Genomic DNA, 12,560 nt, shown 5'->3' with positions numbered 1-12,560 from the left:
CCTTGTAAGAAGTGGGACAATAGTTCCTTTGGGAATATGGGTCACAGACTGACAAGTGGCAATGTTAGCTAATGCTCGTTACACACTGGGGTCCCTTCTGGGAATGAGCAAAATCTCTCTACCATGTCAGCTCAAACCAGAAGATCTTTGTGAAGGGGAAAACATCCTTTTGATTTTTGGTTTATTTAACAGAAGCATGTTAGGAAGTAGTTTCCATGGAAACAGACTTCAGAATTATGTAGCTCACCCACAGTTCTTTGCAACCAGAATTATAATTCAAATGTTCAAAGTAAATAGCATTGAGAAGCAAAAAAAAATGATGACACTGAATTTGAAATAAAAATGGAAAACAGCAGAAGTTCTCAGCAGATCAGACAGCAGCTGTGGAGAGAAAAACAGACTTTATGGTCTTCAACCTACAACATTGACTCTATTTTTCTCTTGAGAACTGTTGCCTAATCTGCTGAGTACTCCCAACATTTTGTTTCAACTTATATAACATAGGACACAACACTCGCAACATGGTTGAGGGACTCTGCAGGTCAGGCAGCACCTATGGACATGAACAAATAGTTGATGCTTCGAGCCAAGGCCCTTCATCAGGACTAGAAAGGAAGGGGGAAGATGCTAGAATGAAGAAGTGGGGAGAGGGGAAGTAGGATAGCTGGAAGGTGATAGGTGAAGCCAGGTAGGAGAGAATTTATTGTGTTTATTATAAACATAGAACCCGCTTGATGATAGCAACATTCTTACCTTTTTTCGTAAAAGACTTCTCGTCTTTTTTTGGCGAAGAGACATTTTGATCTAACTCACAGGCTTCTATAACAAAGAGGTGATTAACTATGAAGCGCCAAATGTGGCATTCCTTCATTTTACTACGGATGAAAAATAGCAGTAACACTTGCTTTTTAAAATCCTCGATTAATTTTCTTCTCAATTACTTAAATGGGGGATAAACAATTTCAATTGAAAGTCAGTTGAGTATATAATATGTGACTGCTGGAATCCTACGCCCATTAAAATAAAAAAATACCTTCCGAGATTCAGTCATGAGGACAATGCATACTTATTCACTAATGAGAAAAAAGGAGGCTATTCAGCCCATTGAGTCCATTGCATAAAACCGTAAGATATAGGAGCAGAATTAAGCCACTCAGTCCACCGAGCCTACTCCACCATTCAAACATGGCTGATTTACGCCAGCTTCACCAGTGGCATTTCTCCTTTCTCTATCTCCTTGTAGACCTGCAACTTATTCTGCTCTGTCTGCCCACTAACTTGCTTTGATTCTTTTTTTTATCACTTACCTACGCTAACAGACAATTCACAGTAACTAATTCAACTACTAATACATCTTCAGGGTGTAGGAGGAAACCAGAGTGACGGGCAGAAGTCTAGTCATTAGACATCATGCAAACGCCACACAGTCAACATTCTCAGCATGTCCCGAAGACCTCCCTCCCCGCCAAGGACGATGTTTATATTTCTCGCTGCCTCAGTAAAACAGCCAGCATAATCAAAGGCCCTACACAATCTGGACATCTCCTGGAAGGTTTTCAGAAATAAAACATCAGAGGTGGTTTAAGTATAAGAAAAACCTTAGGAACTACTTTATTGTCAACCAAGCATAGAACATAAAGCTCGACAGGAACCTTCACGACAATATATCATCACATCAGATCATCTTAAAGGGAACCCCAACTCAATGTCAGTGGTTGTGAATTATGCATATGTTCCAACCATTACATTACCCTGCACCCTTTTCTCTCCTCTCCCACTGGGCAAAGGAAACAAAAGCCTGAGAACACATCCCATTAAGTTCAAGGACAATTTCGATCTCACTGTTATAACATTATTGAATGGCTCCCCGAAACAATAAAATGGACTGTTGGCCTCATAATCAACCTCATTATGATTGTGCAATTTCTCTGAAGCTGTTGTGCTTTATTCTGCATTCTATCTTAGTTTTACCTTGTACAACCTCAATACACAACTCAATGCGTTGGTCTCTGTGAACAGGATGCAAGACAAGCTTTTCACTGTACGTCAATCATCATCATCATCGCTATGTACCGTGTAGTATGACGTGGACAATCATGGTGTTTGACTGTGATTGTTCTCGGCAAATTGTTCTACAGAGTGGTTTGCCATTGCCTTCTTCTGGGCAGTGTCTTTACAAGATGGGTGACGCTACCCATTATCAATACAGTCGGCCCTCCTTATCCGCGGGGGATTGGTTCCAGGACCCCCCCCCCCCAGTGGATACCAAAATTCGCGGATGCTCAAATCCCTTATTTAGCATGTATCAGTGCGGTGGTCTTTAGGATCCAGCAGAACCCTGGACTTTATTTAACATGTAGAGGAGGCGGCATCGGTAGCACCATACACAGTAGACAACTGTGACAGGTTCACAAGTGAAGTGTTACCTCAACTGGAAAGACTGTTTGGGGCTCTGGATGGAGGTGAGGATTGAGGATGTATTGAGGAGAGTGGTGGTGGATGGAGGGAAACTGATGGGGTCTGATTCACTGGATAATAGCTTTACTCTTTCTACTCTGCCATTGGCATGTGACTGCCATGTTTCCAAGGACTACCAAATCTTCTAGGAAAGGCAGATTCCATTGTCCATAAAGGATAATTATCATCATTAGGTACTATATTACTGCTGCATTAATGAATCATCAATTGAAACACGTTGCCAATAAATTTTATTGCAAGTTCTCATCATGATAATAAATTATGTAACATATAACCGTCTTTTCTGATTTATTTGCATGAATCATGGACTAAAGATTTCTATTCAAAGCTTTTGAGCTTTTAAAAAAATTTGTTTATGTTTTGCATGGATTTTCAAACAAGTTAATTAGCTTTCAACTCCCAGCGTGCAGAGTTCCACTGAAATGGTGAGAGAGTAAAACAAATTTCAACACCTTCACTTTATTGCCTTGGAGAATTTTGCAAATTTGCAAAGATTGTGTGTTTCAATCTGAGTCAACACTCACCCCCCTCAGGAGCAGGGGTGACACAATGGTACTATTGTTTGTGTGGGCTGTTGTACAGCTCCAGGGATCCAAATTCATTTCTGGCCTAGGATTAGAATTGGAACTGGTTTATTATTGTCAGAAGTATTGAGGTAGATGTCACAAGTCCTGGTTATGCAAACACAGTCAATCGCTGCAGAGTACAGTCGGCCCTCCTTATCCGCAGATTCAATCAACCGCGGATCGGGAAAACCCGGAAGTTCTCTCTCCAGCACTCATTGCTTGAGCATATACAGACTATTTTTTCTTGTCATTATTCCCTAAACAATGCAGTATAACAACTATTTACATAGCATTTACATTGTATTAGGTAGTGCAAGTGTTATGCCCGCAGCCCCCTCCTTTGTGAGAATCGCAAGAGCACTGGGGGGGGGGGGTTCAGTGGACCCAGGAAATGGGAGAGAGACATGCCGGATGCCTCGTTCCCCGGCGATGCAAAATAACGCGACATTGGCCATTGTCTCTTGGAGACACATTTGTGGATTGGGGACTAGGGTCCATGCAAGCCCTCAGGCAAAGTGGGCTGGTTGAGAGAGAGATTGCATCACCCCCAACCTGATTGACATCTACTACCCTGCGAGTCAAGATAAAAGAGGGGCTGTAGAGACAGCCTCTCAGACGCACCAGAAGACACGCTAGCGATCCTGTAATAGCGGGCAGCCATTTGAAGGAAGCCACGTGCATTCGGTTCCCTTGCCTGGGGGACGGTGGTGGGTACCACAGAAACGATTTTCTTGAACTAACAACGGGGAACCAACTCCCCCGACTCAATGGATTGGCCTCATCAAAAGACCCGGGCAAGTTTCTTTTCTCACAAATCTCTCTCTCTCCAACAAGTGAAAACCCAGCGGTCCCCAAAAGCTGAAGCCTGCAGGAACTGAGTGACTTTTATATTTCCATCGGACAATATATTATCCCCTAGACAAACGATAGAGCTATTTCTTATTGATGATTATTACTATACCCGCGCTTTTAGATTGAGTATTGACGACATATATTATCTGAATGTTTGTATTAATCCTATTTTTGTGCCCCTTTATAAATAAAGACTTTTAAAAATAGTACCATCAGACTTCAACGGACCTCTCTATCTTTGCTGGTAAGTGACCCAGTTACGGGGTACGTAACAACTTGGGGATCTCGTCTCAGGATTTGAAACCAAATTGAGGGGCCAGTGAATCGGGCTTGTAAGTCCAAACTTGGATCTGGTACGCGAGTAGCTAGACGGGAAACCAGCAAAGATGGACGTGGATGAATTTATAGGAAACCCAACTCTGGGGGCGCTAGAGGCGGCCACCAAATCAGACTTGGTAAATTTGGCGAAGGGGTTAAACCTCACAGAGGTGAGGTCGTCAATGAAAAAGCGGGAGGTGCGAAGGGCCATAACTCAGTATTACATTGAGAAGAATGTGTTTGCAGCTGAGGTATTGGAAAGTATCCCTGAAAAGGTATCAGCTAGTGGGACGGCTCAGTTGGAGTTGGAGAAATTAAGGTGGGAACATGAAATTACGTTAAAGCAGCTGGAAGCAGCCGAGAGAGAGAGAGAAAGAGCCAAGAAAGAGAAAGAGAGAGAGAGAGAGAAAGAGCCGAGAAAGAAAGGGAGCATGCGCTCCAGCTAAAGGAGTTAGAGGTGAAACGGGATCATGAGATCCAGCTAAAGGCGTTAGAGGTGAAAAGGGAGCAGGAAAGAGCTGAGAAGCAAAGAGAGCATGAACGTCAGTTAAAAGAGCTGGAAGCAGCTGAGAAGGAGAAGGAAAGGGTTGAGAAGGAGAAAGAAAGGGCCTAGAAGGAGAGGGAGGCAGAGAGAGAGAGGAGACATGCCTTGGAGATGGAGAAGTTAAAGCAAGAGCAACAAGTCAGGGGTCGGACCGAGAGGAGCGGTTTGATGTTAGTCGGGCGTTGAGGTTGGTACCCCCGTTCGAGGAGACGGATGTTGATAGTTATTTCTTGCTTTTTGAAAAGGTGGCAGTGAATCAGAAGTGGCCCAGAGCACAGTGGGTGGAGTTGTTACAAAGTGTGTTAAGAGGGAAGGCACAGCGGGCATATGTGGCGTTGTCCATGGAGGAGGAAGGGAAAGAGAATTATGACCAAGTAAAGGCGGCCATTCTCTGGGGTTACGAGCTAGTACCTGAAGCATATAGACAAAAGTTCAGAAATTTACGGAAAGGGTGGAATCAGACGTATACCGAGTTTGCTCATGAGAAGGGGGTGCTCTTGGACTGTTGGTGCACCGCAGAAATAGTGGGCGAGGATCATGGGCGTCTCAGGGAGTTAATTTTGATTGAGGAATTTAAAGGTTGTGTTCCGGAGGAGATCTGGATGTATTTGAATGAGAAGCCGAATAAGTCCATCTCAGAATTTGCTAGATTCGCAGATGAATATGCCCTAACCCACAAGGCAAAGTTTTCCTCGAATAAAAGTTCCCCGAGAGACCGTGGGAACGACCGAGAAAGTCCGCCGGCTGAGGCAGAGGTCCCGCCGGGAGCTAGTGGTAAGGTTGAGGGGGAAAGGCCAGACGGCCAGAGATTTCCGGGCTTGACCTGTTTTAATTGTGGAAAGGGGGGGCATATTGCATCTAGGTGCTTTGCTCCGAGGAAAGAGACAGGAAAAGGGAAAGCAGCAGTCCCTATCGGATGTGCCATGGTAATCAGTAAATCGACAAGAGAGCCCTGGGTAGACAGAGTACGAGAAGGGTCTGAGACTTGTCTGTCACACGGGACCGTGTCTTTGAGGAAGGGGGACCCACCAATCCCCGTACGAATCTGGAGAGACACGGGGGCTGAGCTGTCGTTGATCAGCAGTAAGGTACTCGAGTTTGGTCAAAAAGCGGGCATGGTAGCGGTGAAGGAAATCAATAAAAGGATAGAAATGGTGTCCTTACATAAGGTCATTATGGATTGTGAGCTGGTGTCTGGACCAGTTGAAATAGGGGTGCCATCAGAATTCCCGAGAACTGACATGGACGTCCTTGGTAACGATTTAGCCGGGGGTAAGGTTTGGGCAGCCATGACGCTGGTAAAACCGCCTGTGAGTGTTGAGGCTCCGCCCCTAGCTTCCAAGAGCTATCCCGCATGCGCGGTCACTCACAGCCTGTCGAGAGCAGCAGCTGAGAACCAGAGCAGTTTAAATCTGGCCAGTTTCAATTTGGCCGAGACGTTTTTACCGACCCTGTGCCACGAGGGTTTAGAGGGTGGTAAAGCGAAGAGTAGTAAAGTGAAAGAGGGTAAGGGAGAGGAAGTAGATCTTCCTTTAACGAGGGGCAAGGTTCTAGAGGCAGAAAATAAAGAAAAGGAACCGTCAGAGCGGTTAAGAGGTCCAGAGTTGGACTTGGATGATCTGTCTGGTGTGGCAGACCTGTTTGACGAAGTTGAAAATTCTAAAGGTGTTCCCGACAATGAAATGAGGGCAGTCCTAGATGAAAAGGGTGCCCTTGCCTTGGAGAGGTCTGCTGGGTTGGCAGATGAGGTTGTTTCAGCCCGTGGGGTTGAGTTTACTCCGGAAGGGAGTCACCCAGAGAGTAACTGGGAGGATCAGGGGAATTTAGAATTTAAAAAAGGTACGGGTATTGAAAGCCTGGAAGAGGTCAATGTCCCGTTTGAGTGTGTCCAAGAGGGGGATGCACGTGGTCCTGAACCTAGTCAAGGAGCTCAGAAAAAGTCTGAGGTATTTGATTCAGCTGAACGAGACGGCCGTCCTTTTGGGTCAGATAGACTTGGTTCAGTGGAAAAGGGGTTAACCCTGGTAATCGGGGGAAGTGAGAGTTCCCCGATGGTTGTGCTCGAAGGGATGGTGAAACTTAATGCGGAGCTCAAAACTGGGGAGATAAATATTATTAGTGAAGGAAACGGGAAATCTGCAGTTCCCAAATCGAATGAAGAAATTTAAAACCCTGCAGATCGCTTACAGATTAAGCCGGGAGATGCCGGGGCCCCCCACCCTATTGTTATTCCAGAATGGGGTGTGACGAGGCAGAATCTGAAATGCTGCTTGAACAAAGAGTTCGAATTAAAGACCAATAGCCTGAAGGATCCTGACGAGAGGGCTAGCCACCTGTGTAAAATTAAAGAATTGGGTGGAAATGGTCTAAGTTTGGGACACGGTGTTGATAAAATAACCCCTATGAACAAGGCAGGCGGGAGATTACCTCGCCAAACTACCCAAGTTCCTCCCGTAGGAACTCACCGGAAAAGAGACGACGGTTAATGAAGGGCGCCATTTTTAAATAGCCCCGCCGGTTGTACGGGATTTCAGCAAAGCATGTGAAAAATAAAGACAAACCCCTTGGAAGCCTGCCTGTTAAGTTGAAAGCAACGATTGGTATTTGCATGACCTGTGGTAGTATACATGTAAGCTTAAGATCACAACTCGTAAGTTTTGTTTGCTGAAAAAAAAGGTGGTTATTAAGTTGAAGTCTGATGCTATAAGACTTTAGTAAGGTACAAGATGTTAAGCTAGTAAAGGAAGTGACCCTGTAATCGTTAACTGTTTAGATGCTGAATTAAATGTATAACTGTATTGCGCTGTAGTGAAAAGAAAAGCTTTTGTATTGTGTTAGATTCTAAAATCCTGTAAGACTCTGTACAACTTCGTTATAACCGCTGGTAAAAACGCTTTTAAGAGGGGAGGTGTTATGCCCGCAGCCCCCTCCTTTGTGAGAATCGCAGGTGTTATGCCCGAAGCCCCCTCCTTTGTGAGAATCGCAAGAGCACTGGGGGGGGGGGGGTTCAGTGGACCCAGGAAATGGGAGAGAGACGTGCCGGATGCCTCGTTCCCCGGCGATGCAAAATAACGTGACATTAGCCATTGTCTCTTGGAGACACATTTGTGGATTGGGGACTAGGGTCCGTGCAAGCCCTCAGGCAAAATGGGCTGGTTGAGAGAGAGATTGCATCACCCCCAACCTGATTGACATCTACTACCCTGCGAGTCAAGACAAAAGAGGGGCTGTAGAGACGGCCGCTCAGACGCACCAGAAGACATGCTAGCGATCCTGTAATAGCGGGCAGCCATTTGAAGGAAGCCACGTGCGTTTGGTTCCCTTGCCTGGGGGACGGTGGCTGGTACCACAGAAACGATTTTCTTGAACTAACAATGGGGAACCAACTCCCCCGACTCAACGGATTGGCCTCATCAAAAGACCCGGGCAAGTTTCTTTTCTCACAAATCTCTCTCTCTCTCCAACAAGTGAAAACCCAGCGGTCCCCAAAAGCTGAAGCCTACAGGAACTGAGTGACTTTTATATTTCCATCGGACAATACATTATCCCCTAGACAAACGATAGAGCTATTTCTTATTGATGATTATTACTATACCCGCGCTTTTAGATTGAGTATTGACGACGTATATTATTTGAATGTTTGTATTAATCCTATTTTTGTGCCCCTTTATAAATAAAGACTTTTAAAAATAGTACCATCAGACTTCAACGGACCTCTCTATCTTTGCTGGTAAGTGACCCAGTTACGGGGTACGTAACATAAGTAATCTAGAAATGACTTAAAAGTACAGGCAGTCGCCGGGTTATGAATGAATTCCATTCCTGAGTCCGTCTTTAAATCAGATTTGAAGTCGGAACAGGGTCATCCGGTATTATTTAACATCAGTTAGTCAAAAGTTTTTCTTCGCATATAGTACATATTTCACCTTTCTATGCATATGAAACACTTAAGAAACATACGTATTTCAATAATTTAACCACTGCGTTGCTTAGTGATAATTGTAGCTTTCATCGGGGTAGGTCCTTTCACATTCTCCATTAAAATTGTTCCGATCGTTGACCGACTGTAGCCTAACGCTTTTCCAATGACCGATGGCGTTTCACCTCTTTCCGATCGCTTTATTACTTCCACCTTATTTTCAATCGCGATCGTGATTATTTTTGTGAACAGAAACACTGTGGATTTAGAGCTGCGCCAGATCCTAATGTCCACTGCATGGAAACATGTTAAATAAAGTCCGGGGTTCCGCTGGGTCCTAAAGACCACCACACTGATACATGTTAAATAAGGGACTTGAGCATCCGTGAATTTTGGTATCCGCGGGGGGTCCTGGAACCAATCCCTTGCGGATAAGGAGGGCCAACTGTATATATCATGACATACAACCCTGAGATTCATTTTGTTGTGGACATACTCAATATATCTGTAGAATAATAGCCATAACAGTATCAATGAAAGACCACAACAACTTCGGCATTCAACCAGAGTGCAGAAGACAACAAACTGTGCAAATACAAAAAGAAGAAATAAAAATAGTAAATAAATAAGCAATAAATATAGAGAACATGGGAAATTTCAAGAGTCATTTATTATCAGAGAATGTATAAATTATGCAATCTTGAGATTTGCCACAAAGCAAGAAACTCGTGTTAGGGGGTTTCTTATTGGTGTAAGGGTTTTTTTCTTGTTACTGCGTATGTTAATCAAAATGGCTTCTTTGTTTTGTTACAAGTAGGAATGCTTCTTTGTTGTGATAAGTGCTTTCTCTCGCAGTTTGTTTGGGTTTAGAATTACTGATAACGAGAATTGTATTCATTTGTTAACCAATTGGGATTAATGTTGTTCTCTCTCTTCTGTGTCTGTAAACTGATTGTTGGTGGGCTTTTGGGGAGATCGGCGTGAGGGGGTGAGAGAGAGAGGACGCGATGCTGTAAACTGGGTGACGGAACGGACCCTGAGCGGGGGTCCAAGGCCAGGAGGTTCAGCGAGGAGAGGAGACAAAGACAGTCTCCTGGGGTGCTTGGTTGATCACTTCGGGTGGTCCTGAGCTGCAAGTCGAGGAGGTCTGAGGGGATCGAATGGTGGCCAGAAGACTTCGTTAATTGAGCTCCAATGGTTGTGCACAAAGTGGTTTGGACTTTGATAAGTTTGGCACCTTTTCTTTATTTTCTTTTTGTTCATATATACTGTATCATTATTAATCACTTAGTTCTAGTAAGATCTATAAAGTGTAATCATTTAATCACATATGGTGTACTGTCTGTCATTTGGTGGGGTGGGGACATCACACAGCATCCACACAAGCTGATTGCCCAGTTTGGCGGGGCCTAAGGCTGCTCCCCCGGACTGCGAGACTGCGAGACTACTGCGAGTTGAGTGAACCTTTTTGATTACTTGATTTAAAGGAAAAAAATAATAAAAATTAAAAGACCAACTCTCGATATGCAAGAGAAAGAAAAAATTAAAAATCTTGCAACCAATTGAAGCGAACAACAACAGCTTTCTGAACCAAAATTAAGTCTTCAGATTCAAACCCCAGAGTAGGCCCAAAGCCTCACTTATCAGCTCATTATATTATTGGGCACGCAGCACAGCAGCTGGGGCAGTCTTCATAGCCTCAGCGCCATGGAGATGACCATTGCAGAGAACGAGAGAAATTAGCTCTTGTCCCAACTGACACTCTGTCTTTTCAGTGTATCTGGGCTGGTGTTTAAATTGACCAACAACAGAACAGTGAAAGGTTTCTGGAGAGAGAAGCGAAGATTGCAGACAGCAATCAAAATCAGCTCTCACCTCCAATCAGGACCGGCATTTAAATTGTCTAAACAGCATATCGTACCTCAAGCCCAACTTCGCTCCTGGCCCAGTTGAATGAACATTGGAACCTCTCTGCCTGGGCCCCGACTTCTCCTTTCAGCGCCAAGAGCAATCCAACCTTGCTCTCGGGCCAGCTGTATGGGCATCAGAACTCCATCTGCAATGATTCTGCAACACACCATCTCGACTCACCCTACGAACTCAGCTTGCCATCGCTCGCCCCTTCACTGTTGCAGCGATAATTTAGCAAAATTTACCTCAGGAAAGGTATTTTTAAAGTCAGATTTCTTAGCTTTTTGATTACCAGAAGCTGTTGCACATGTTCAATAGCGCCATCTTAACTGGAATTTGCGGAAATTCCTATGAAATATTTTGATTACTTGATGCAACTTACAAACACATATTTGATTTTTGGATCTCATCCCTGGAACAACAGACTCTTAAATTTAATTACAATACTGATTCCAGCTGGCTTGCAGATAGGTCAATCCTCGTCAGTACTCCTCACCAATTGTATCTGCACATTATTCTTAGTTGCCTACCACAGTATATCTGGAATTTGTTACAATTATTGAGCTGTTTCTTCTGGAGCAGAATCAGATGTATTATCACCGACATAGTACTGTGCAAAGGTCTTAGGCATGTGTATATAGTCAATTTCATGTATCACACTGTACTGTTGCCACAAAAGAAAAACACATTTCATGACATATGTGAGTGACGATAAACCAGATTCTGATATGGGTTTCCATTGTGGACTGAGAGTGGGGAGGGGCCAGGATGAGGGGAGGGAGCGGGAAGTACCAGAAAGACATTCTGTAATTATCAATAAACCATTTATTTGGAATTAAATGACTTTGCCTGGTGTCTCAGGGCTGGGTGTGTCTACACCTGTGCCAGCCCCCGCCCCAGGACTCCTTCTCTGCCACCTGACCCACACCCCTCCCGGGGCACTCCAGTCTCACCATTCCCAACATCCTTTGCTCCCGCCAGATTTATAAACTCACTCTCTGCTCCATATTGACGATACAGTACTGTGCAAAAGTCTTAGACACCCTAGTCAAATATATGTGCCTAATAAAACTTTTCAAAAGCACCATATGTCATGAAATTTGTTTTTCGGCAGCTGTACAGTGACAAGAAATTACTGTAAGCTACCAAAATGAATAAATTATGCAAAAAAGGAATAACGAGGTAGCGTCCATGGACCATTCAGTAATCAGATGGCATAGGGGAAGAAGCTGTTCCCTAAACATTGTGACCGGGTCTTTGGGCTCCTGTACCTCCTCTCCGATGGGTAGTAACAAAAAGACAAAATGTCTCAGATGTTGAGGTTCCTCAGTGATGGATGCTGCACTTCTCGAAGCACCACCTCTTGAAGATATCCTCGATGGTGGACATGATGGAGCTAAGTCGACAGGCCTCTGCAACTTCTTTCAATCCTGCACATTGGGGTCTCCTGATGGAGGGTCTCAGCCCAATGTCAACTCTTTATTCCTTTCCATAGACGCTGCCTGAACTCCACCATGGACCGTCCCATACCCAACTGCGGAAGGACGAGGATTGAGCATGGGGCTAGGAACCTCATCCTTTAAAAAGCTTGGAGCTACAGAAACACCACCCGAAGATCCAAAGACCTCATCCCTGGGAGAGAAAGAATGAAGATGGCCGACACCTAGGCGACATGAAAAACTGGCTCAGGACAGAGTTCTCTGGAAAGCTGCTGCCAGCACCTATACCCCAGTAAGGGCGATGGGCTTAAGGAAATAAAGGATATTGACTGACCTGCTGAATTCCTTCAGCATTTTGTAGATATTACTTTGGATTTCTAACCGGCTGGTGGCGTAGTGGCATCAGCGCTGGATTTCAGGGCGAGAGGTCGCGAGTTCAAATCCGGTCAGCTCCCTTGCACGCTCTCCATCCGTGCCTGAGTTGAGTGTCGACCTTGTAAAAAAAACCTGGAGAGGGATGGGCTCCACCAGGC

General features: G+C 44.6%; 1 protein-coding gene across 2 annotated transcripts in view; it reads right to left on the bottom strand.

Annotated features, from left to right (window-relative positions):
- Positions 1-12,560, bottom strand: part of lypd6b (LY6/PLAUR domain containing 6B) — a 234,147-nt gene that overhangs the window by 64,660 nt on the left and 156,927 nt on the right. Inside the window, exon 1 of one of the 2 annotated variants that reach the window (XM_073026186.1) lies at positions 10,599-10,653. The exons of the other annotated variant lie outside the window; for it this stretch is intronic. The gene's annotated coding sequence lies outside the window, so the exon portion shown is untranslated. Of the gene's footprint in view, positions 1-10,598; positions 10,654-12,560 lie in introns of those variants that run through there. 2 annotated transcript variants of the gene reach the window in all.

Source organism: Hemitrygon akajei, chromosome 2, assembly GCF_048418815.1.
Source record: "Hemitrygon akajei chromosome 2, sHemAka1.3, whole genome shotgun sequence".
NCBI lineage: Eukaryota > Metazoa > Chordata > Chondrichthyes > Myliobatiformes > Dasyatidae > Hemitrygon > Hemitrygon akajei.
Note: the sequence above shows the minus strand (reverse complement) of the source record. Positions and strands in the feature narration are given on the sequence as shown.